This window comes from Castanea sativa, chromosome 7, assembly GCF_040712315.1.
Source record: "Castanea sativa cultivar Marrone di Chiusa Pesio chromosome 7, ASM4071231v1".
In the NCBI taxonomy this organism is placed as follows: domain Eukaryota; kingdom Viridiplantae; phylum Streptophyta; class Magnoliopsida; order Fagales; family Fagaceae; genus Castanea; species Castanea sativa.
This window is the reverse complement of record NC_134019.1, coordinates 40,394,300-40,419,399: the sequence shown is the minus strand read 5'-3', so window position 1 is coordinate 40,419,399 and position 25,100 is coordinate 40,394,300. Positions and strand designations below refer to the sequence as shown.

Here is a 25,100-nt window from a genome sequence, read left to right as displayed (position 1 = left end):
TGCACATATTGTCCAAAATAACTGAAATCGTGATTTTAAGTCACGTTTTCCAGTTTGAAATCATGACTTAAAATTATGATTTCAATTATTTTGGGTAACAATTTTGCTACCAACCTTTTTCATACATATATTTTGCTGTACAAAATATACAATTTTGCACTTTCATTTTCAGTACCATAACTAGTCAATTAATATACGTGTTATGAGTGCAATCAAATTTTAGAGGGCTTATGTAAAGTATAGGTAGAGAACAAATTATAGCAAGGCTCAAGATATTTTATTGAACCCTTCAACTGTTCGCCGCTTGGTCCACCCACTACAATAGTGAGATCCAATAATCGTTTCCTTCATTATTGCTGAAAAAAGAAAGGCTGTATTGGTATCCATTGCACCATTATCCAAATAAAGATAGTGTGAAATCACAAAAAAGTAATCTCCATAGCATGCGGGCAAAACACAACTACTTATGCTAGGCATCGATACTCGATAGCCAATACGTGTGCAACAGCATGCCCACACTTCTGGTCCACAGTTTCATCTTCACTCTCTTTAAAGTTTAAACCCATGTATGGATTTGGGAATCTATATCATTGTTTCATATTATAGTGCCTAAAAAAGAAAATGTCCACAAATTTTGGCAGGGTTGACTTCAAAGTTGTAAGTTCTTTAAATTTTAGTAATAAAAAAATGCCCAATAATATTTTTTTATTGAATTTTTAATTTGACAAATTCACTATTATATTATATTTTCTTTGTATATATCCTTAATGCTTATAAAATTTCAAAATGGTCAAGTTTACTAGCTATCTCATCTATACAATGTTTAAATTAACTTTTTTTTCATTTTAAAATTATAAATAAAACATGAGTATATGAATTAAAAGTAAATAACATCCAATTAGTGTGAAATTTTGCATGGGTGTTAAGAAGAGTGAAAATGGGTAAGTGGAATTTATAATATATTAATCCAATAAAAAGATATAGATTAAAATCATTTAGAGTCCCAAAGAAACTCTAGTACATAGAGTTCTTTTAATCTTGATCTTTCATTTATAGTAAAATGTCTAAATTATGTCATATCATCAAAAGCCCCAACAATAATGGTTTTTTTTTTCTTTTTAAATTCATTTACTTAAATATATAAGGTCACTAGCGAATAAAAGTCATTTGACCCACTTTTAGTATTTTAAAGAAGGACTGTTGTTAGGTTTTGCACTTGAGTTTCAGGTTTTAGGATTTTCGACATACGTTTAATTGATCAATGGCTTTTAACAACACCTCTTGAATCTATCGAGAATTGCGGAACCTAACTCGTGAAAAGCCTAATATATCATTTGTTTAAGCCTAGATTCATGTCATACTTGATGAACTATATAAGAACACATTAAGGATGACCAAAGAAATATTTTCTACATAGATAAGATCCAAACCCTATTTCTCTTTGGTCCACGATCAATTGAAGACAAAATTCTTGGAGATCGGTGGTCAAGGCCAAAGTCATGCAGCCACCACAATGTTGCTATTGTGAAAAGGAAAGCTTTAAGAGATTCTTGGAGTAGGTCAGAGATTCTAATCGAGATTGCGTATGTATCATCCATAGAGCATTCATATAGTAGAAGGGTTCAAAGATTTGGAAACTATAGATGGTTTATGTAGTAAGTTCATCTAGTGAGAATGTAGAGGGTAGGAACAAAGGTTTTATACTAGATTTTAAACTTCTCTTTACTATAATGGATTTCCTTTGAGAATATCTTCCCTCCCCCCCCCCTCTCCCTAGTGGTTTTTACTTTAGTGCAAGTTGTTGCATTCGTTTTCCCTAAGTTACTATATTGTGTTATGTATTTTCTGCTACATTGACTGTTAATCACACAATATTGGAATTTTTTGCATAAACTTAACAACATCTTGGCCTTAATATTGGTGAACTAGTGCTTTGGGGGGAGGGGGGGGGGTCTAAGAAACCAACACAACTCATAGATGATAAATGTGAGCTTAATAAGGGAAGACAACTCGTAGATAGAGTTGTTTTCTAGAAAAATTTTCTAGAAAATAACTCTATCTTATGCCATACTAAATAAAGGAAATCAAGAAATAATTTTCATTTGACTCATTTTTTACATGATACTTCCAAACACAAGAAAATAAAACTATTTTCATATAAATTTTTCCATCAAAACAAAGGGTAACCAATTTTTATATGATAGATTTCTCTAAGATTCACCCAATGTAATTAACTTAATACTATGTAAATTGAAGCTATTTCACTATTTCATAGTAGACTCAAATAGAAATCTTCCACAATTTTATAGTAGTTGTACATTTATAATCGAATACAGCATACCAAACTGATCTAGTCCAAATTTATTTCTGTAAGTTGTAAAGCTTCTATGATGTTCAAAAAGTTCAAGTTTAGAATGGAGGAGGCTTCCTGATCTTAGTTACTCGCTCAAAGCCATATGCTATCTCAATCAACTTTGGCTCCGAACCTTTTAGCCCCCCAAAACAAATACCAAATGGGATTCCTTAAATGTCTTATCCTGCAGGAACACTTATTCCTAGGAAACCACCAATTGCAAGGACACTTAAAACAGTGTAATCAGGGGTAACTAAGGCAACTAGATTATTGTTTGACATAAGCTTCTCGAATCGATCACCTGAAAATCTTGCTGGATCTGACAATGTTGTCTTCTCTACACTTTTAATTCCATCTGTGGCGTTGGCTTTTAGAAGGAGTTCTTGGTCAATTGAATCAACCATTTCCTACACAGACACCAACGTATCAGAGTTTTATAAATTAACGTGTCACCAATCCTATAAAGAGTGGTGTTTGAGATTCTACATTTTACTATGAAATTCTTTCAAACTTATTAAATATATTTTTGAAAAATTAGTAGTTCACAATGTACCATCAACGTAAAATTTATATTGTAGAGAAAACAAATATCTATAACATTGTACACTTTTATACAAATGTGCACAATATTGTACACTCACCAATCCCGGGTTGTTTTTATTGAAGGTTATAACATCAGTCAAGCTTCAGACTGGGGTAGCTTCTAGCTCGTGTAGGTATGCATTCAATGACATTTTGAACTCTGCCAGCAATGTTGTATGTTCACCACTCAAGTTTGGATCAATGATAATTTCTATGTTGTCTATTTCCAGATTGTCTACCAAAACTGCACCTTGTTGCCTAAATTTGCATAAAGTGTGTAATTAAAGTACGTACATTATGTTGAACTAACTTATAGGTTGAATTTTCTGAAAGTTCGCAAGTTGTGTTTGGTACTTGGAATATGGAAATGTTACCTTAGTGCGTTGGAATGTTTCTCAAAAGTTTGAACCCAGAAAGTATCATATTGGTAATTTTTGTTGAAATTAAAGAAGGGATTTCTCACAATCCTCAATCTCTTCCCCTTTAACGCATCAACCTTAAGATGTTGTGCATAGCCGCCATTTGGAATATACCTTGATGCTTCACTTGTTGCTTCATATTTCTTGTCAATGCCAACAATAGCATCAAGAACGTATGCAGCATTTGATACTGTCCTACAAATGGGCCAATTCAATTAAACATGATGTTAGTCCTAAGTTTTGACCATTATTGTCACACTCACAAAATAATCAGTGACGGAAAATACTAAAATTACTCTCAGTTTTAGTACAAAATACTGAACATGATAACAGTTCTGATTGGTGCTATATCAATAACATAATAAATAAATATTTAACTACTCTTGTTTGTCTTGCATTTTAACTATGACATCAATATATAAGATTAATGTAGTAATTTTGTATTATTTCTAGTTTTACTATATTATGGGACACAATGAAAAAAAAATTAGTTACTGGCAGGAGTTACATAAGAATGTAGAAGTCATCTGAATAGCAAAGAAAGGAATAAAAGTCTTTTGTCCCACTTTTATGTTCCATTTTATATTTTACCAATTGCAACAAACACGTGATTTGTAACTTAGGCAAATCAGGGACGGACCCCAGTATTTCAAGCTAGGGCGGCTGGAGATAAGCGGAAAAAAAAATTCAAATACGCATCCATATAGTATTAATAAACTATCAACCAAAACAAATACCCAAAATCATTGTTTCTTAATATATTAAGATACAATCATCTATAAAAACAAAAAACAAAAGATATAAAACACTATTGTTTCTTAATACCATCATCTATAAAAAGGGAACTCAACGCTCTTTCAAATCTTTAAAATCATCTATGGTTGAATCCAAACTAAATGTCAAAGCTATATCCTTTTCAATGTATAATATCAAAGAGTCCGTCAAAAAATCATTTTCCATTTTGTTTCGAAGGCTAGTTTTGACAACTTTCATAGCTAAAAATGTCAGCTCTGTAGTAGCAGTAGAAACTGAAAGAGTGAGCACAAGTCTCACCAATCTATAAACAAGTTTGTAATGTTCTGAGTTTCTAATTCTCACTAACTATTGACACAACTCAGATAAACTGTTTAATTTTTTGAACTCTAGATCCTGGACTACATTATGCTCAAAATGATAAAGCTCCTTCTCCAACACTTGTTTGTCATAATTTGTAAAATCTTGTGGATATAAATTCTTTACCAACAAACAAAGATCACTACTTCTGAAAGATTTTAATGCCTCTCGAGGTTCTAAAATTGAGCTAAGCCTAAGTAACTCCATTGCATCTTCATTAAACTGATGATTTAGTTCCTGTAGTTGAGAATCTATTGCAGCATAGAAAATATGTACTCGATAATAATGCTCAATTGTAACATTATCTTGCTGATTATGAGCTCGACCTTGCCTCCCAACATAACAAGCATTCATATCTAGGAAATCAATGCAATGCTTCTCACAAAATGATATCACAGTGGTGAGTAAGCTATCCCATTCATCATCTCTAAATTTTTGGATAAATGCTTTAGTAGATGAAACTAAATGTATGGCATTTAAAATGTCTTGAGACTGGCTTTGTAAAGCTTGACAAAGTTTATCAGTGATCTCTATAGTTTCCTTCTCAAGATGCAAGATGAAGACAAATTCAAATGAAGTCAAACCATCATAAGCTGACTCTGCTTCTGCTTGGTGTTCTCCATCACTTGCATCATCAATTATATTTAGTAAAACTTCAACAGTTAAAGTAAACATCTTTAATAAGCTAGAAACTGATCTAAAATGTGAACTCCAACGTGTTTCTACAAGTCGGTGTAAAGTGTCAATTTGATTAAGTCCACTTCTACTCTCAAGCTCTTCAAGATCAATCAAACATGCTATTTCATTAGTACTGGCAACTTTCAATTGCTCATTACAGATGCATGAAGTATTAACAGTTTTGATCACCAAAAGCAATTCAAGAAAAAACCCACTAATGGGGACAACTTGTTTTGATGCTTTTATTAATGCCAATTGTAAACAATGTGCAAAACAATGGATATAGTAAGCATATAAGCAATCATTCAAAATCAAAGCTTGTAATCCATTCCACATACCTCGCATGTTACTTGCTCCATCGTATCCTTGCCCTCGAATATTTTGTATATATATGCAATGTTCAAATAACAAAGAATATATCCCTTTCTTTAGAGTCAAAGCCATAGTGTCAACAACGTGAATAAGTCCAAAAAAAGGTTCTTTCACAAAGCCTACTCTATCAACATATCTAAAAACCATAGCCATTTGCTCTTTCATGGACTCATCACGAGCTTCATCAACTATTATGCAAAACTTTGCATCACCAATTTCTTCCTGAATTGCCTTCTTCACTTTGACTGAGTAAACATGTAGAATTTCCTTTTGAATCTTAGGTGATGTGTAGGTTGCATTTTAGGGAGTTTTTTGTATTATGTCAGCAACCATCTCATTCCAAAAAGTGTTAATGTTTAATCCTTCAAGAAAGTTCCCATGATTAGATGAACTAAAGGTTTCATCTCGACCTCTAAACGATATAGCTTGAAAGGCAAGATGTCAGACAATATAAATTGAGGCCTTCAGTTGCAACCAATTATTTGCAATTTGTTCAGTAATCAAATGATCAACTACCCTTTGTAAATGTTGCCTTTGGTTCATCAAATCCTTACACATTTGCTCGACAACTTTGTGAGCTAAGTTAGGATCTTGAAAATAACAATTTTTGCCCCTAACTTTTTTCCAATTTCTAAATCCACCAGCAATGAATGTTTTTTGTCCCACAACCCCATTTGGATTATGAAAGACAAAGCAAGGTAGACAATAAGCTATATCTTCGTAGGAGAATATTCAAGCCATGTTGAATAATATTCAAACCAAGAAGCTTGAAAGCTACGATTGTGTTTTCCACTTTTTTTGTATGTCTCTAGAGGAGGTTGGTGCGGACCATTTTTAATGTAAGCCCGTTGAATTTCATCACGTTGATTAACATGATATTTCCATATTTGTTTGCGTGTTCCGGGATCATAATCCAAATAATCAAGATCAACTTTTTGACATTGTGATTGAGAGATATGGTTATTTTTTGGAATTGAGGAATGCATATGATAGGGTACTGATTTTGCCTATCTCCAAGTCGTCCATAAAGGTCGTCCGTAACCCGGCTGGAATTGTAAACACTCTCTGGAACCTACCTACAACTACCTCGTCCAAGCAAGAAGAGCTCTGGACGAGATAAGCACCACCAGAGAATAGGCGCTCGTCCAGAGCGCGGACAACCTCGTCTTGAGGGAGTTTGTCTGTCAGACGAGACAGCCCCTGCGCAAGTGCCAAAATATACTCAGCTAAGGAATTCCAGGACGAGGGTATCATACTTAGAAAAATCTCCGAATATAATGTGATAACTCCTTATCCCACGCATAACTGCCAGGTATCCGTTGTGAAATAGAAGCAATAACTCCTAAACGGTTATGGGAGTTACATTTGACCCTTGCGCCTCCTTGAATCCAGGGGAGGTTCCAATTTCGATAACCGTCTATGAGGGCACTATATAAAGACTGATTCAGACAAGGCAAAGGTATGTGATTTTTACTCCAAAAAAGTTGGAACTCCAAAAATATAGAGAGAAAAACTAACTTTGACATCGGAGGGTTTTTGGCCGGCAGCCCCGGTCACCTTTGATTCGCTTTTCTTTCTTTCTTCAGGCCGCAGAGAGAGCAAGTGGTCCTTTCAAGTCCGAAGCATCCAGCCTACTGATCTTCTTTGCATCATCAGAATATTTTCTAGAATTGGAACATCCACATTTACTAGAATTGGAAGAGCAACATTAGTTGTTGACAATCTCACATTGACTTCTAAAGAATTTAAATACTTTCTTTTTAAAAAATCAAACATTGTAGTTGATTTTTTCATTATCTACAAATAAAATAAAAATCATATATATTATCTCAAAAATTGTTGTTGTTACTAACTAAAGACAAATACTAGAATCTAGGTAATATGCATGATGCATTTAATTATAAATTTAGTATTTCTCACTTCATTTCAATTTATAAATTTATCTAATTTAGTATTATGAGTTAACAATATGTGCAAGTGAATCACTGTTATTTTCTTAAATTTGTGTGACGATTTTCTATATTATATGATTTTTTTTTTCTTTTTGTCTATGGTTTTTCCTTTATTTATCTCTTTGTCTTTGTGTTGTCTCCATATTTCTGACACTGACTCACTAACCCAATCCCACTACTGACACTATAAATTTATTCTGCACTACTAACAAAAACTTTTCTTAACTTTACCTTCTTTTTTTTCTCTGTCACTTATCCCTATTATTGCCCAACTACTAGTCAGCAAAGAATAAATAGTCAAACACTACACTAATATATTCTCTAATCTGAGTAATCTCTACAAACTCTACTCTCTCTCTCTCTCTCTCTCTCTCTCTCTCTCTCTCTCTCTCTCTCTCTCTCTCTCTTATCTATATAATACAAGAGAGAGAGTCACAAACATAGAGTGATAGAGAGTTACAAAGCCAAAAAGCCAAAAAAAAAAAAAAACCACAAGCAGCATAGATTCAATTCACAATCACTAACATCAGTTCATCACTCATCAATAAAAACACAAACCCCACAAGTCCACAAGCACAGATTGTTAGATTCTGAGATTCACAAAAATTTTATTAGGTTTTGAAGGAAATAATAGATTAAATAACTGTAAACTGTGAAGGCTGGAGCAACGAAGCTAGGCTAGGCAAATCGAGCAATCGGTAGCAGCAGCAAGATGGGACTCGCGTGGCGGCGTTGGTGTGTGGCTGTTTCCTATTTGGGTATGTCGTATGCGTTAGCTGATAGGGAGGCTCTTACGTGATAGTGGCGTGGGTACTCAGTAGCAAGATGGGTCTCTCTCGCGTGGGTGTTGGCGGCGGCATCACAGTGTGGGTCTCTCTGAGTACTCTCTAATAAGTCTTTCGCCTCTCTATCTCTCTATCTCGCCTCTCACTTTCCCTTCTTTTCTTTCTTTTTTCCTTCATTTTTTGCTTTTTCCGTTTGGTTTTGGATTGTTGAGGGTTTTTTTTTTTTTTTTTTACAATTTTTTTTTAAAGATTTACATGGGTCATGGGCTCTTGCCTCTTGGGCTGGCCGGCTGGGCTAGGGATGGTTCATGATTTTTGGAAAGGGGGCCTGAGCTAACAAACTAAGGGCGGCCCTTGCCTTTTTTTTTGAAAATTTTACCTGCTAATTTTTTTTTTTTTTTGCCCGAGCCCTCTTAGGCCCCCATTTGGGTCCGTCCGTAGGCGAATCCAAAACTTGGAGACATAATAGTAATGTACATATATTGGAGACTTGCCCAACAGTTTCTTGTCTTTGAGAGATTGGAATCACTCCTACTCTACTAGTGAGACCAACAGTTGGTCTGATGCCCACAACTAAGTTATAACTGGAGGGACATAAAATAGAGCCATCAGTCTCAGACCCTAGTGATATCACCACCATATTTGCAGCCACTGATATTGTGGATCCACTGCTAGACCCGCAAGGATCTAACGTGGTATAAGGATTCTACAGAACTTCCCAAATCATTAATCTTATTTATCATAGAAAAAGTCATATTCAAACTTTGATGTGTAATATTTTATTCAGATGATCGAGTAGAATCATTTTGATTTTAACTGAACTGTCTGTAAGATTCTTGTGAATTGAATTGTCTGTAAGAATCCAAGTTCATCGCAGATGCTCCACACAAATCTTGTGTTTTTCTTTTTAGCGATGAAGTATTTTCATCGCTAATTATCTCCTTCAATGATGAAACTTGTTTCGTCACTAAAAGCATGACTAGCAGCACCTTTAGCAATGAAATTTTTTTGTCGCAAAAACTAGAACTTTTAGCAATGAAAAAAGTCGTCTCTGTAGATCCATTTAGTTTCACGCCTGCACCTTCGTTTGGCGCCTCTAATTCAACACCCCCTATAGCAATGAAATCTATGTTTCATCACTAAATTTTACCAATTTTTTTTAATAAATAGCAATGAAATATAAATTTCGTCGCTATATGGTACTTTTTTGCGACGAAAAAATTTTCCTCACTAAAATTTGTCACTGTAGTTACATTTTGTTCTAGTAAGCCTAGTAACTAATGTGTTATTTTGTTATCATACAGTTTATCATACAAACAAAGATGCTAGTCCCCATCGTAGCTACTATCCAACCCAAAAACTTAATAAGAACGATAAAAATATTCACAATGGTGATTGTATTTTAACAAAAAAACTATTATACCACCAAAAAGCCATGTAATTGGAGAAACTAAAGCTAATTTTTTTACAACTATAGTAGATTGGTATAAATACCAATATAAAGTTGTTAAAAATAAAATACACTATTTTATTAAGATTATCTCTCTACCTTCAATTAAAAATTTCAAATTCTCTCTCTTTCTTTATTATTTTAATGAGTTGTTTATATTATTTTAAATGAAGTGGTAAAAAAAATTGAACATTTGATGTTGGGTGTATTGTAAAGTAAGGTGGTAAAATAGATAAATTAGCTTTTTGATATGTTAAAAGCTAAATTTGTTAGCACCACTAATGTAAATACTCTAACTTCAGGGGAAAAAAAATCCTAGCTAGCCTAGTTTTTTTATATTAAAAAAAACATTATTTTGCTTTGTTAGTAGATGATTGCATCTTAATGTATTAAGAAACAATAATTTTGTGTATTTATAATTTGTTAATACTATATGGTTGCCTTTTTGGAGTTTTTCTTTTCTTATACTTTGGCCCCCTCTACCTTGAAATCCTGTATTTGTCCCTAAATATAATAATAGAGGACAAGATCTTTTTAGACTTATCTTACTCACAAGATCTTTTTATGGAAAATTTAAAAGGCAATAAAAAAAAGTTAATAACGTTTCCTCTTTTCCATAAAAAAAATCAAAAATGGTTTATTAATATATGCCTTAAGAGCACATGTTATTGTTATTGTTATTATTATTATTATTATTATTATTATTATTGCTAGTCACAAACCCATGTGATGCGTGGGAATAAATAAATATTTTGTAATTGTAATTGTAATATAAAGTATAATTTGTTCTCCCTAAAAATTAAACAATTGCTATTTAGTCCAATTAGGTCGACGTCAATCCACTTTGTTCCCATTCGGTCTAATTTGGTCTAGTCAGTCAATTTCGGTCCATTTTGGACAAATTGGGACTTAAATTGACACTTTTGTAGGTTGCCTTTTCAACTTTAGCTCAAAAATTCATTGTTTTATTCTTAATTGTTTGGTTGAAAAGTATGAGATTTTATTATATCTAGGCTAAACTCTTTAGTTTCAAATTAAAAAAACAAAAACAAAATAAATATTAGAAATTAGAAATATGAGCCCAAAAAATGCAATAAAAATGATAAATACTCAAAAGTATTATTTGGTTCACATCGGTCCTATTCGGTCCACGTTGGTCCATTCTGCCCACTTTGGTTCTATTTGGTGCACATTGGTCCTATTCAGTCCACATTGTTCTATTCGGTCCAATTTGTCCACTTGGTCCTATTTAGTCAACATTGGTCCTATTTTGTATTATTTGTTCCTACTCAGTTCATATTGGTCCACTTCGGTCCATTTTTGTACACTTGCATATAGGGAAAAGACATGTTTAAGTTGAGAGTACCAATTCTAAATCCAAATTTATAATTTATATATATATATATATATATATATATATATATATATATAAATCGTAATATCTAAAATTTTAAGTAAAACATTTATTATTGCTATACTTTTGTTGAGCCACATTAACATAACATTTCAATCCACTTCGATTCGGCTAAATTTAAGTGGAAGTCTTTCTTAACATTAAGGCTATGAATATAGAAATCTAATATTCATAACAGCTACTTATTTATTTTAACATCATTACTTTTAAATGATTTGAGGTTGATTATACATTTAAGCAAAAAATAACAAAATAAATAAACAAATGTGTGTAACTGGACCAAATTGACCAAATTAGACCGAATAGATCGAAGTGGACTGAATGAACGTATGGACCGGATTGTACCAAATGGACCAAACATTATTGAATTTACCAAAGTAGAGCAAATGGATCGAATTGGACTGAATGGACCGAATAGACCTAACTGGACCAAATTGGCCAAGTGGACCTTATGGACCAAATTGAACTGAATAGACCTAACTATATTGAATTGGCTAAATTGGACCGAATAGACCTAGGTGGACTGAATAGACCTAAGTGGACCGTATGAAGGAAATTGGTCTGAATAGACCTAAGTGGACCGTAAGGACCAAATTGGACCGAACAGATCTAATTGGACCAAATTGGCCAAATTGGACCGAATAGACCTAGGTCGATCGTATGGACCAAATTTCCCAAATAGATCGAAGTGGATAGAATGGACCGGATTAGACTGCATGGACTAAACAGGACCACATTGACCAAAGAAGATCGAAAGGACCGAATTGGATCGAATTGGCCAAATGGACCTTACAGACCAAATTGGATGGAATAGACCGAGCTGAACCGAATTGGTCAAATTGGACCAAATAAATCTAGGTGGACCAAATGGACCATTTTGGACTGAACAAACCTAAATACACGGAATGAACCAAATTGACCGAATAGACCTAAGTGGACTATATGGACCAAATAGACCTAACTGGACCGAATTGGCCAAATTAGACCGAATTGGCCAAATTGGACCGAATAGACCTAGGTTGACCGTATGGATCAAATTGGATCGAATAGATCGAAGTGGACCAAACAAGACTGAATAGACCGGATTCACCAAAGTAGATCAAATGGGTTTAAATGGACCAAACCAACTCCAAATAGACCGAATTGGATTGGATTGACCGAAGTAGACCAAATGAGCCAAATTGAATTGAAGTGGATTGAAGTAGACCGAATTGAACTAAAATTGACCAAAGTGAACCGAAGTAGACCGAATTGGACCAAAATTGGCCCAAATGGATTGAAGTAGACCGAATTAGAATTGATGAAGTAGACTGAATGCCAATCTGTTTTTAGCATATAGCCAAGATTGTGTTTTGATATAAATTCAAATTCTTACTTCCAAAATAATCAACTATTAACTTAAACTAAAATCAAACCAAAATTGAAAGAGACAAAAATATGCAACTTGTAATGGGAAACTAAAAAATAAAACAACAAAATGTATAAACCCAAAATAGAGTTTTAAAAATTACAATGATTCATCAATATAAAGAAGAGTTGTAAGAAAGAATTAAAGAGAGAGAGAGAGAGTAACCACTGTACGGGCCTCACCCTTCGTCAAGCCAAATCGCCCTGAGGCCCATAAAGACTAACTCGTATAAGAGCCCCGCACTGATCACACATGGTAACGCACGTGCCGTCCGAGGGGTTTGAGCTCGGAGTGCTCGAAGTAGCCTGTGGCGTGCCCTTGCCGAGCACAGAACATACAAGCGAGGCTGGTCCCAACGCCACTATCATTTTCTCCCTCCCGTCACCAGGCATCCACTTAGGCAAAACGGTATTGTACCTCCTTTCCATTGCATAGGGAACGCCCTTGCCGAGCATTAAATCCAACGGTGGAGCCAGTTCCAATGCCACTACTACCTTCCCCACTCACCATTAAACCTCCACCTAGGGGAGAAGGTATTGGACCTCGCATTCCACCCACCAGGGGAATGATAATGATCACTCCACTAACCTTCGCTATAAATAGGCAAGGGGAACTTAGTTGGAGAGGTTGACAATTCCAGAGTGAAAAGACTAGAAAACGTAATATTAATCATCCCTAAGGAAGAAAGGGGAGTGTTAGTGAGAAAAGAGGGGAGACTTAGAAAATAGGGCAGCCGAGTATAGTGCCACCCATGGTAGGAAATCCAAAAGCCCACCATACAAATAAATTGTGAACCCAAACTCCCCTTAGGCCTAGTAGCCTTATTTTGGAACGCAAAATTGGCGTCGTCTGTGGGAATCTCCTACATAGTTGTGGTGCTATCTTGGCACGCTCGTAAGAATGTCTGGAGATGCGTAGGGAAGTCATGTAGAGAACGGCACTGGAGGGTCGTCACGGAGGTCTACATGGCGAGAAAGGAGGCAAAAAAGGTAGGAGGATAGAAGGCATGAGGAGGTAGAAGAATCTGGGCCTGGAAAAGGGTCGTACCAAACCCTCCGGACAATGTCTGCCGCCTCGGGCTGCAACCGCCTTGACAGAAGAGACCAGAAGCTTGAGCAGAGGGATCAAGAGCTCGAAGGCCTACGCAGGGCGATCAGGGATTTGGAGTTGCAAGCATGGGGTCGACGCAAGAGAAGGGACCAGGGAGAATGAAGGGAAAGGTCAGTAAATGTGGGGAATCGCCGTGAGGCAGGATCTCATCGATTCGGGTCTCGTAGGCACCGTGACCGTTCGCGAGAGTATGCAGACCGTGAATCGACTTCCCCCAACGCGGAGCAACCACGTAATGTAGCCATGGATACCATGAGCCGAGCATTGCGTCAAGCTGCTCGGTCTCCATTTTCTAGAGATATTGAGAGCACGCCTATGCTGAGCCGGTTTCCACGCCCACCATTCAATTCCTACACTGGGAAGACTGACCTGGTGGAACATGTAAGTCACTATATTCAGATGATGTCCTTACACTACCATAATGATGCATTGATGTGTAAGGTTTTCCCCTCAAGCCTTGGCCCCACTGCTTTGAGGTGGTTCAACGGGCTGAAGAAGGGTTCGATCCATAGTTTTTCGGAACTGATCCAGGAGTTTGGAGTGTGGTTCACGACCTGCAGCAGGGTGCCGCAGCTCGTGGACGCATTGCTATCAATGAAGATGGGGGCTGGAGAGACCCTTCGCAACTGTGCCAGTCGGTACTGGGAGTTGTATAACAAAATCGGCGGGGGTAATGAAAAGATCGCGGCGAGCACCTTTCGGATGGGCTTACCTGAAGAATCTAGGCTGAGAGAATCGTTGACCCTAAAGCCTCCCAAGGATATGAGGCAGTTGATGAGGCATATCGAGGAGTACAAGCGCTTAGAAGATGATCGACTGCAGTCCAAGGGGAAGGAGCCGATAATTAGTTATCCTCGGAGCAACGGCTTCAACCCCAAACACAGGAAGGATTTGAGAATTCAGGAGCCCAACCCGACGGTTAGGAGAGTCAACGCAACGTTCAAGGAGCCTGTACACTGCATCATTGATAGGATAAAAAATGAGCCGTATTTTAAGCGACCGAACAAGATGGCAGGCGACCCGTCGAGGAGAAACCAGAATTTGTATTGCACCTATCACAGAGATAAAGGGCACACCACCGAGCAGTGTAGGGTGTTGAAAGATCACTTGGAACAATTGGTGAAGGCGGGGCATTTGAAAGAGTTTTTGATGGAGACGGGGAATCAGGAGACCGGGCAGGCAGATCGGCTGCGTCGAAACCCTCTCCTACCCCCTTTGGGAGTGATAAAGGTCATCCACGCCGTACCAAGGGCAATTAGAGCGCCCACAACAAAAGGGGTGTTGACCGTGGTGTCAACGGAAGGAAGCACGAGCGAACAATCCCTGGGGAAGAAGCCGAGGTACAGTAGACAACCCATAACATTCGACGAAAACGACCTGAAAGGTACTACTAAGCCCCACCACGATGCTTTAATAGTCACGGCCCGAATAAGGGGCTTTATAGTGAAGAGAATAATGATAAATCAAGGGAGTGGCACAGATGTAATGTACCCGGACCTATATAGGGGGCTTGGCCTGAAAAAGGGGGACTTGTCCAAGTATGATACACCTTTAATGGGATTCGATGGGCATATGGTGACCCTAGAAGGGCAGATTTCGCTCCTAGTTATCATAGGAGGCAGGGAGGTGATGGTGACATTTATAGTGGTCGCCTCTTTCTCACCGTACATGGCAATATTCGAAAGGCCATGGATACATGACATGGGGCTGTACGATTTACCTTGCACGTGAAAGTCAAGTTCCAAACTGACGAAAGGATTACGTTAATAAGGGGTGATCAGCAAACGGCCAAACAGTGTTTGGTAGTCGCGGCAAACAAACAAACGAAGTCGAGGGAATCAATCGAGAAGGCGCCCCTATAGCAATTACAGCATCCCTAGGTGGAGGGGACCAACACTGCCGAGGATTTGGTAAGTGTAAAGATCTTACCGGGAAGTGAAAAGAGTTTTCAGATAGGGATAGGCTTGAAAGAGGGGGAAAGGGTGCAACAACTGTTGTTCCTCATACAAAACGTGGATGTGTTTGCATGGAATCCATATGAGCTGCCCGGTGTTGACCCCGAGTTCATAGTTCACAAGCTGAATGTGGATCTTCTATGCCCTCCCAAGAAACAGAGACCGAGAAGGTCTGCTAAGGAGCATGTGGAAGCCGTCAGACAGGAAGTTAGGAAGTTGAGAGAGGCGGGGGCCATAAGGGAAACATTCTTTCGGGAATGGCTCGCAAACACAGTGGTCGTGAAAAAGAAGAGCGGTAAGTGGAGAGTTTGTGTTGATTTTACCGATCTGAACCGAGCATGTCCGAATGATCCGTTTCCAATGCCGAAAATCGATCAATTGGTGGACGCTATGTGCGGGTACCCAAGAATGAGTTTCCTCGATGCTTTCTAGGGCTATCACCAGATTGCCCTAGCCACCGAGGATCAGGAGAAAACGACATTCTTAACACCCAATGCTAACTACCACTATACCGTGATGCCGTTCGGTTTGAAGAACGTGGGAGCCACTTATCAACTAATGATGACGAGGATGTTTAGGGATAAGATTGGATGGACAGTCGAAGTGTACATTGATGACATAGTGATGAAAAGAAAGCAAGAAGGACAGCACATTAGCGACCTGAAAGAAGTGTTCGAGATACTCCGACGACACTGGCTGCACCTCAACGTCGATAAGTGTGCCTTCGGGGTTGGATCCGGCAAGTTCCTAGGTTATTTGATTACTAAACGGGGGATCGAAGTTAACCCTGATAAAATTGAAGCAGTGAAACGTCTCAAATCTCCAAGCAATCTGAAAGAGGTTCAAAAGCTTACTGGTATGCTGCTGCTCTTAACCGATTTATTTCCAAGTTTGCTGATCGGTGCCAGCCCTTTTAAAAACTTTTGAAGAAGTAGAAGGGGTTCCAGTGGGACGAGGAGTGTGACAGAGCCTTCCAAGATCTAAAGGATTACCTTGGGCGGACACCGACGTTGTCAGCCCCAGAACCAAGAGAAGACTTGTATATGTACCTCTTGGTATCCGAGCATGTAACGAGCGCCGTACTACTGAGGGATAGCGGTGTACAGCTCCCAGTTTACTACATCAGCAAGACGTTAGTCGACGCGAAGACCAGGTATTTACCATTGGAAAAACTGGTGCTAGCACTTGTGCATTCCACCCGAAAATTATCCCATTATTTTCAAGCCCACACACTCCATGTCTTGACCGAGTACCCATTCCAGTCATTGTTGAGGAGATTTGACTTTACAGGGAGGATAACCAAGTGGGGGACTCGGTTGGGCTCTTTCGACATCAGGTACAAGCCGAGGAACTCAGTGAAGGGATAGGTACTTGCGGACTTTATTGCCGAGTTCTCGCCGAGAAGTACGGACATAACTTGCATAATAGAAGTCAAGCCATGGAAGGTATTTGTGGACGGAGCATCCAATGCGGCTGGAACGGGGGCAGGGATCGTGGTCATCACCCTAGAAGATTTGAAGCTAGAACACTCATTCAGATTAGGCTTCTAATAATGAGGCCGAATATAAGGCTCTACTGGCCGAACTAACGGTTGTCATGGATCTGGGGGAAAAGAGGTGGAAGTGTACTCAGACTCCCTCCTAGTAGTAAGTCAGGTCCAAGGGAACTTGTAGGCCAAAGATCCCCGGATGATAGAGTATCTGCAGCTAGTAAAGCACATGATGGGTAACTTTGTGACAGTCAAGATCGAGCGGATAGCCCGGGGACAGAACCGGCACGTCAATTCTTTGGCAACCCTAGCATCATCAATAGCTGACGAGGTACCTCGACTGATCAGGGTGGAGTTGGTGCCCGAACCAAGTTTTACCGTTAGGACACTGATTCTACAGGTCATTGAAGCCGAGAAGTGCTGGATGGATCCAATCATCAACTTTCTTGCAAAATATTGAGCCTCGAAAGATGAGAAAGAGGCAGCTAGAGTACGGAGAACTTCCGCTAGGTACTGGTTATCTGCTGATCGGAAGCTATATCGCAGATCATTCGAAAGGCCATACCTGTAGTGCCTTCGCCCCAGCTAGGCTAAAGAACTATTAGCTAAACTGCACGAGGGAGTCTGCGGTAGCCACGTGGGGGGACGCTCGCTAGCGCACCGAGCAATGACCCAGGGGTTCTAGTGGCCGCAAATGAGGAGGGAAGCTACCGAGTACACTCAGAGGTGTGAACAGTGTCAGGTGCACGCGCCGATGATCTACCAACCGGTCGGGAACTTGAACCCAGTTTGCAGCCTGTGTACATTCGCTCGCTGGGGGCTGGATATAGTCGGACCATTTCCCCAAGCAACGGGCAACCGAAGGTTTGTGCTGGTGGTAGTAGACTACTTCACAAAGTGGGCAGAAGCTGAGGCACTGGCCAACATCCGAGACATTGACGTTAAGAGATTCGTGTGGAGGAACATTATAACAAGGTTCAGCCTACCGGAATCCTTAATATCGGACAATGGCCTGTAGTTCATCAGCAGGGCTTTTCGGGAGTTCTGCGAGAACCTCGGATTCTGAAACCGATACTCCACACTAGCCTACCCACAGAGTAACGGCCAGGTAGAAGCGACCAATAAGGCTATCGTGAGCAATTTGAAGAAATGATTAGAGGGCACCAAGGGTAGATGGGTCGAGGAGTTGCCAAGCGTCCTATGGGCATACTGAACCACTCCAAGGAGATCCACGGGAGAAACACCATTCTCTCTAACTTACGGGGCGGAGGCAGTCATCCCTGCTGAAGTAAACCTGTGTAGCGTCCGAGTTGTGGGATTCACTTCTGACGAGAACAAGAAGTTGATGGCTAAGAAGCTGAACTTGCTGAAGGAACACTGAGATGTGGCCACCATTCGACTAGCAGAGTATCAACAGAAGCTTGCCCGGAGGTACAATAGAGCCGTCAGAAGGAGGGAGTTCGCTGCGCGAGATCTGGTACTCCATAAGGTCGTGGGCAATACGCAAGTGACAAGCGCGAGAAAGCTAGCTCCGTCCTGGGAAGGGCCCTACCGTGTGACTACTATTATTGGAGCAGGGGCATACTATCTAGAGGATTTGGAGGAAAAACCACTCCACCGGCCATGGAATGTTCACAATTTGAAATTTTTTTATCAATGACCGAACACCCTCCAAAGACTTGATGTAATCCTGCATTACGGCATGTTTAATACGAAGGCATTTATTCAGCTAGATTCCCCCTTTTCTTATTTCAAGTTATTATCGCCAAACAAGAATTATAAAGAGAATCACGGGGGTAAAGGCAACTCATTCACGGTAAGGACAGGAACCTACCCTCGGTTCAATTCCTATCACCGAGCAGGTGAAAACCTTAGGCTATTTTTATCTAAGGACAGAAACCTGCCCTCGGTTCGATTCCTATCACCGAGAAGGTGAAAACCTTAGGCTATTTTTATCTAAGGACAGAAACCTACCCTCGATTTGATTCCTATCACCGAGCAGGTGAAAACCTTAGGCTATTTTTATCTAAGGACAGAAACTTGCCCTCGATTCGATTCCTATCACCGAGAAGGTGAAAACCTTAGGTTATTTTTATTTAAGGACAGAAACCTGCCCTCGGTTCGATTCCTATCACCGAGAAGGTGAAAACCTTAGGTTATTTTTATCTATGGACAAAAACCTGCCCTCAGTTCGATTCCTATCACCGAGAAGGTGAAAACCTTAGGCTATTTTTATCTAAGGACAAAAACCTGCCCTCGGTTCGATTCCTATCACCAAGAAGGTGAAAACCTTAAGCTGTTTCATCTAAGGACAGAAACTTGCCCTCGGTCCGATTCCTATCACTGAGCAGGCGAAAACCTTACGCTATTCTCGCCTAGTTACAAGGACCCGTTCTCGGCATGGCCAGCGATGCTAAACGTCCAGTAACGTAAGCCACTATGGCTTGAACTCAAAGGGGCTACTCCCGGCCCCTAAAAGGGGGAAAATAAGGTATGATGGGCAACCTAACCTCAATCATGTACAGGATTGACAGTTACCAAGCAAGCAACAGGGAAGCACAAACGATATTTAAACGAAATTAATTAAAATAACGATATTCAAACGACATTAATTATAACTGTCCGGAAGACAAGGAAATTGTTCCATCGCCACAGCCCGGCGATCTAGGCTCATCAAACGTCAAAATAATAATAATAATAATAATAATAATAATAATAATAATAATAATAATAATAATAATAATAATAATAATAATAATAGTAAAAAAAGGAAAGACAAAAGAAAGGCTAAATCTTCAAATGGCAGGGTCGGTTGGTGTGGGTGGAGGAACGGGTTGCTCAATTCTGCTCACAGTTGTCTGAATTATCGGAGGGACCTGGTTTGGTGCAGCTTTGGCCCCAACGTGGATGTTGCTTGTAACCTCCGGGTCAGCTGCCTCCCCGTGAGCATCAATATCCTGCACGAGGTCGATCATACTCAGAGTCTCCTCCTCATCTGATGCCTCGGTCCGACTCTGAACGACGGGGGGAGGAGGGGCCGAGTAAGGGATCTGCTTGGGGTCCCACAACGGAGAGTCCACGGCTACTCCTATCGCCTAAAGGGCAGCTAACCATCGCTCCCCGAATCCATGGCACCGAGCTTGGTGAATGATCAGCTCCGCGGAGTTTTCAGCGTCTGAGAAGCCAACATTGTACCACTTTTCCACGCAGGCTTCAAGGGACTCTTTCAGGCCGGCAATTTCATTAGCTTGGGCTAGACTCAAGCTATCCACCGTCACTAACTTGAGCTCTATCTCCCCCAAGTTTCCCTCTAGGACGGTCAGTTTTCTCTCAGTCGCCTGCTGGGCGTTCTCAGCATCTATCGCTTTCCTCTTTGATGCCTCGGCAGCCTCCCCCTTTTCCCTAGCCGTGCCCTCAACAACAGCCTTTAGCGCCTTTTCCCCCTCTAGGGCCTTGGCCGCATCCTTCAACTGCTCGTTCATAATGCTGGTCATCTGTGCAGCTTGGAGATAGGATAGTAGCCAAATGGTTAAATTAAAAAAAAAAAAACCACTCATTACAATGTGCACAACCAAGGGGAATAGAGTGTTACCGCAATGGAATGCCATTGTAGTCACACAGTAAGAGCCTCGTCGTCGCCTTGCGCATAATAATGGACATCATCGGGCAGGATAAGGCCTTGCACCAAACTTTGGGCCACTTGCCCCCTGCACCCCTGTCCCATTGCAGGACGCTGGCAGTTTCCGGCAAGCACTCATCACCTAACTGAAAGGTGTGCTGCCAGCCAACTCTCGGTCGGGAAGAAGATGCCACGTTTGTTCCAACTTGAACCGTAGGGGGTGTGACCACCGGCCCCTTCGGAAGCCTGGAACCACCCATTACACGGGGAGGGGTTTTTGGAAAAGTGTCACCCAGGACAGGAGGGTTCTTCTCGGCAACCCTTTTTCTCTTCCTGTTTTCACCTCTGGGAGGAGTTTGACCCGTTCCTTTTGGGGACTAAGTTTAAGCTGCAGGTCTGGCACTAGGAATGAACTGAGAAAGGGTCATCTCCCTATGCTTCACCATTCTCTCCGCGTGGTCGAATGAAACGCCCAGAATACCTAGTATCTCGACAGCTCGTTCCTTGGCTACGGGGGCTGCGTCCTATAGCAGTCCGATCGCTTCCTGCCTCCATCGATTCTGGGACACGCGCTCAGCAGAACCATCCCTTACAGGCGCAATGTCGTTTGCAGTAGTACAGCGCGGGCCATGTTCTCGAGCCTCGCCTGTGGTGAGCCCGGGGGGAAGGAATGTCTTGTACCACATGTCGATGTACGACAGGAGAAGGCTGTCTACCAAAAGCGTCTGGCTGAAGTTTTGCCAAGTGATGTACACGGGGTTGATGCCGAGGATCAAATAAGATGCCCTAAGTTGCCCATCGTCGTGCACGAAGATCTCTGATCTAAGAACGAAGTTGAGGTCTCGCGCGTGTATAACTCGAGTGTCCGGAAAGAATCTTTTGGATTCTGCAACAAGTCCGGGAATAAACCAATCAGCTATAAAAGAAAAAATATATATGATGCAAGAACAAATCAAATGGGGATTGTCGGTACCGACCAACTTCACGTGGTGAGAGCGGATAAAGAAGCTCACTGGCATGCCAGTTACCACACACCCGAACGAACTCTCCGACCGAGTTCCTATTAGAGTCGGGCAGGTAGGATACAAGTCGAACTCGTGTATCTCTAGTTTTCAAGTAATAACCACATGTGAAGTTGCTGCACAATTTATACATGAAATTTATGTCGTGCTGGTTCAACTATAGCCCGAACATGTGATTTAACCGAATGACACAACTAACAACCCTAAAAAAGTTGGGGGAAAACTAGTCGGGGCACAGACCGTAAAACCCTAGGGTACCTATTACAAGAGGGTCTATAGGGAACCTAACCCCACCTTCAAGTATAGACATTAGTGGAAAGAACGCTGCGTTTGAGTCAGCAGCCCTCTGAAGTTCGAGGTCGCCCACATTGCAATACGCAACGTCGACATCCCCTGGGACGCCAAAGGTCTCTCTAAAATTAGCCAAGGCAGCCCTAGGGGAAAGTAGGTGAGAAAACCCCATTCCTAGAGTATGAAATGGAAGAGAATTGCAAAAGAAAGAGAGACAGAAAGAACTTACTTTGGGCTCTAGGGAGTAGATAACTAAGGAAGTTTTTGCGCAGGAGAAGAATGCTCGGCAAAGAAGGGATTAGGAGCGAGAGGCACGCGAAAAGTGAAAAAGGAGTCCAAAATGAGCTATTTATAGGACCTTGAAGCATTTAATGAGGCCAAGAGCGGGAAAAACCTCCCAAATCCCTTTCTTGGATAACCCCCACACGCGTGGGCACGATTCATGAACCATCAGACGGTTCATGAACCGTCAGGCAGTTTGCCAACTACCAAATATTAATTATTGACGTGACGACCTGATATAGCGCCATTTTTGAGAAAGCTGCTATGATGATCACCCTGGCCGTGTGCAAAGAGTATACGTCCACGGGAAGCCATCACCATGACTTGCCCGGGATCCTTGATTCATCGCCTGAAGCAGAGCATGAATCAAGGGGGGGCTATTGTACGGGCCTCACCCCCCGTCAAGCCCAATCGCCCTGAGGCCCATGAAGACTAACTCGTATAAGAGCCCCGCACTGATCACACATGGTAACGCACGTGTCGTCCGATGTGTTTGAGCTCGGAGTGCTCGAAGCAACCTGTGGTGTGCCCCTGCCGAGCACAGAACTAATAGGTGGGGTTGGTCCCAACGCCACTATCATTTTCTCCTTCTTGTCACCAAACATCTACTTAGGCGAAACGGTATTGGACCTCCCTTCCATTGCCTAGGGAACGCCCCTGCCGAGCATTAAATCCAGCGGTGAAGCCAGTTCTAATGCCACTACTACCTTCCCCACTCACCATTAAACCTCCATCTAGGGGAGAAGGTATTGGACCTCTCATTCCACCCACCAAGGGAATGATGATGATCACTCCACTAACCTTCGCTATAAATAGGCAAGGGGAACTCAGTTGGAGAGGTTGGCAATTCCAGAGTGGAAAGACTAGAGAAAGTAATATTAATCATCCCCAAGGAAGAAATGGGAGTGTTAGTGAGAAAAAAGGGGAGACTCAGGAAACGGGACAGCCGAGCATAGTGCCACCTGTGGAAGGAAATCCAAAAGCCCACCATACAAATAAATTGTGAGTCCAAACTCTCCTTAGGCCCAGTAGCCTTATTTTGGAACGCACAACCACGTTTTAAGAGAGAATGTGAGAGAATAATAAGAAATTTATAGAAAATAATATGAGAAGAAAAAAAGTAAAAATGAAAATTATTGTAATAAATACCAAATTATCCAAGTTATATAATAAAATAGCATTATATTTTTATATACTATCTTTATATATAATGCAATAAGATAATATCTATGAAATCAAAGAGAAGAAAAATAATAGCAACTTAAAAACATAACTTAATCACATCACCCTAGAGTAGAGTTTCAAATAATAAAAAAACTTATGAACTTAAAGTAGAGATGAAAGAAAAATAATTAAAAAAATCCACCAAAAATAAAAAATAAAAATTTAAGAGAGAGAAATAACTTAATGTGTGTGGGAAAAGTATGTATAAAATGAAATTGAGAATTGTATATTTATAGTAAGAGGGGGAATAACAAAAGCCAAAAATGAAGGAAGATAAAGGGAGAGGAAAAGTGATATTAAGATAAATAGCAGTGGGAAGATAAAAAGATAAAAATAAGAGGGAAAGTTGGGGACAGTACAACACTAAGTTGGGAAATTAATAAGAAAAAAAAGATTTAAAAAAAGAAGAAGAAGAAGAAGAAAGAGAACGTTGGAAATGGGTGGATGATGTGGTTGCTGATGTGACTCAACAGAAGCACATTAATAATAAATGCTACGTTTTAACTTTTAGATATATATATATATATATATATATATATATTTGTACCTTCCCTTGGCCAGTTCTGCTGCACCAACCGTTATGAAAATTAGTTGACCTAAAATTAGACCTCTTACTCATGCTAGCCTTTCCCAATATGATAGCCACAGCTTCTCTCAATTTGGTCACCACACCTCCATCTCTAGGCACGATTGAGCCAAGCAGTGCAAACGAGCCAGCAGTGGTGTTCAACATATCCTTGGTTGCAATACTATCCTTGAGCAAAATAGGAATACCATGCAACATAGACAGTGACCCAAGTGTCCCAGTCTTGCGGTCATTGTCTGCCTTATCAGCTTGGTTTAGTGCATCTGGGTTCACCTCTATGACCGCTTTAAGAAATAGGTTGAGTCTTATAATCTCTTTTTGGTACAAGTCAACCAGTTCCCTTGAACTGAGTTGGTTTTGGATGAAAGTGAATTTGATGTCACTAATGGTTGCTTCTTTGATTGGGAAGCTGTAGCCTCTATTGGAAAAGGATCCAGATGATAGTATGGCTATGAGAATGAGAAGCATTGGTGAAGTGGTAGCCATGAAAGTAATGGGCTAGGCTAGGGTGGCTGATTCAATGAGTCAACCCCAGATAGATTTTTTGAACTTAGGACGACTTATCTAGGGATTCAAAGTGGTCTAATATAAGAATAAAACTTTGGTTGTCTTAAATACATGAGTTGTATCCTTGAGCAATTTTCTACTATGTTTTCATGAAGGGTTATTTTATAAAAATTAATTTCTTAGTAGGTTGAGGGGGCAATTTGTTCTTTTTCTTTGGGGGGAAGTGGGGGGACAATAAAGGCAATTAATAATAAATTTCATCTAGATAAAGGATATGAAAGTTTAACAATGAAAGAAAAAAATGTGGGAGTTTGATTAATTCTTCTTTTTCTATTTGTTTGGAAATTTAAAATCTATTACCTATTTCAATCCATTTGTTTGGACCAAACTTATTTAGTTATGTAGCACTTTTTTGGAATTCGAGTTTGTCAAACTTGAGTTTGTTAAACTCGAGTTTACCCGAGAATTATGTTTGATCAGATTACCATA

At 40.0% G+C, this 25,100-nt stretch overlaps 1 pseudogene; it reads right to left on the bottom strand.

Moving 5' to 3' along the window:
* Positions 1 to 2,409: 2,409 nt before the first annotated feature.
* LOC142644458 (putative amidase At4g34880) lies at positions 2,410 to 24,596 on the bottom strand (annotated as a pseudogene).
* Between the last annotated feature and the right edge of the window lie 504 nt (positions 24,597 to 25,100).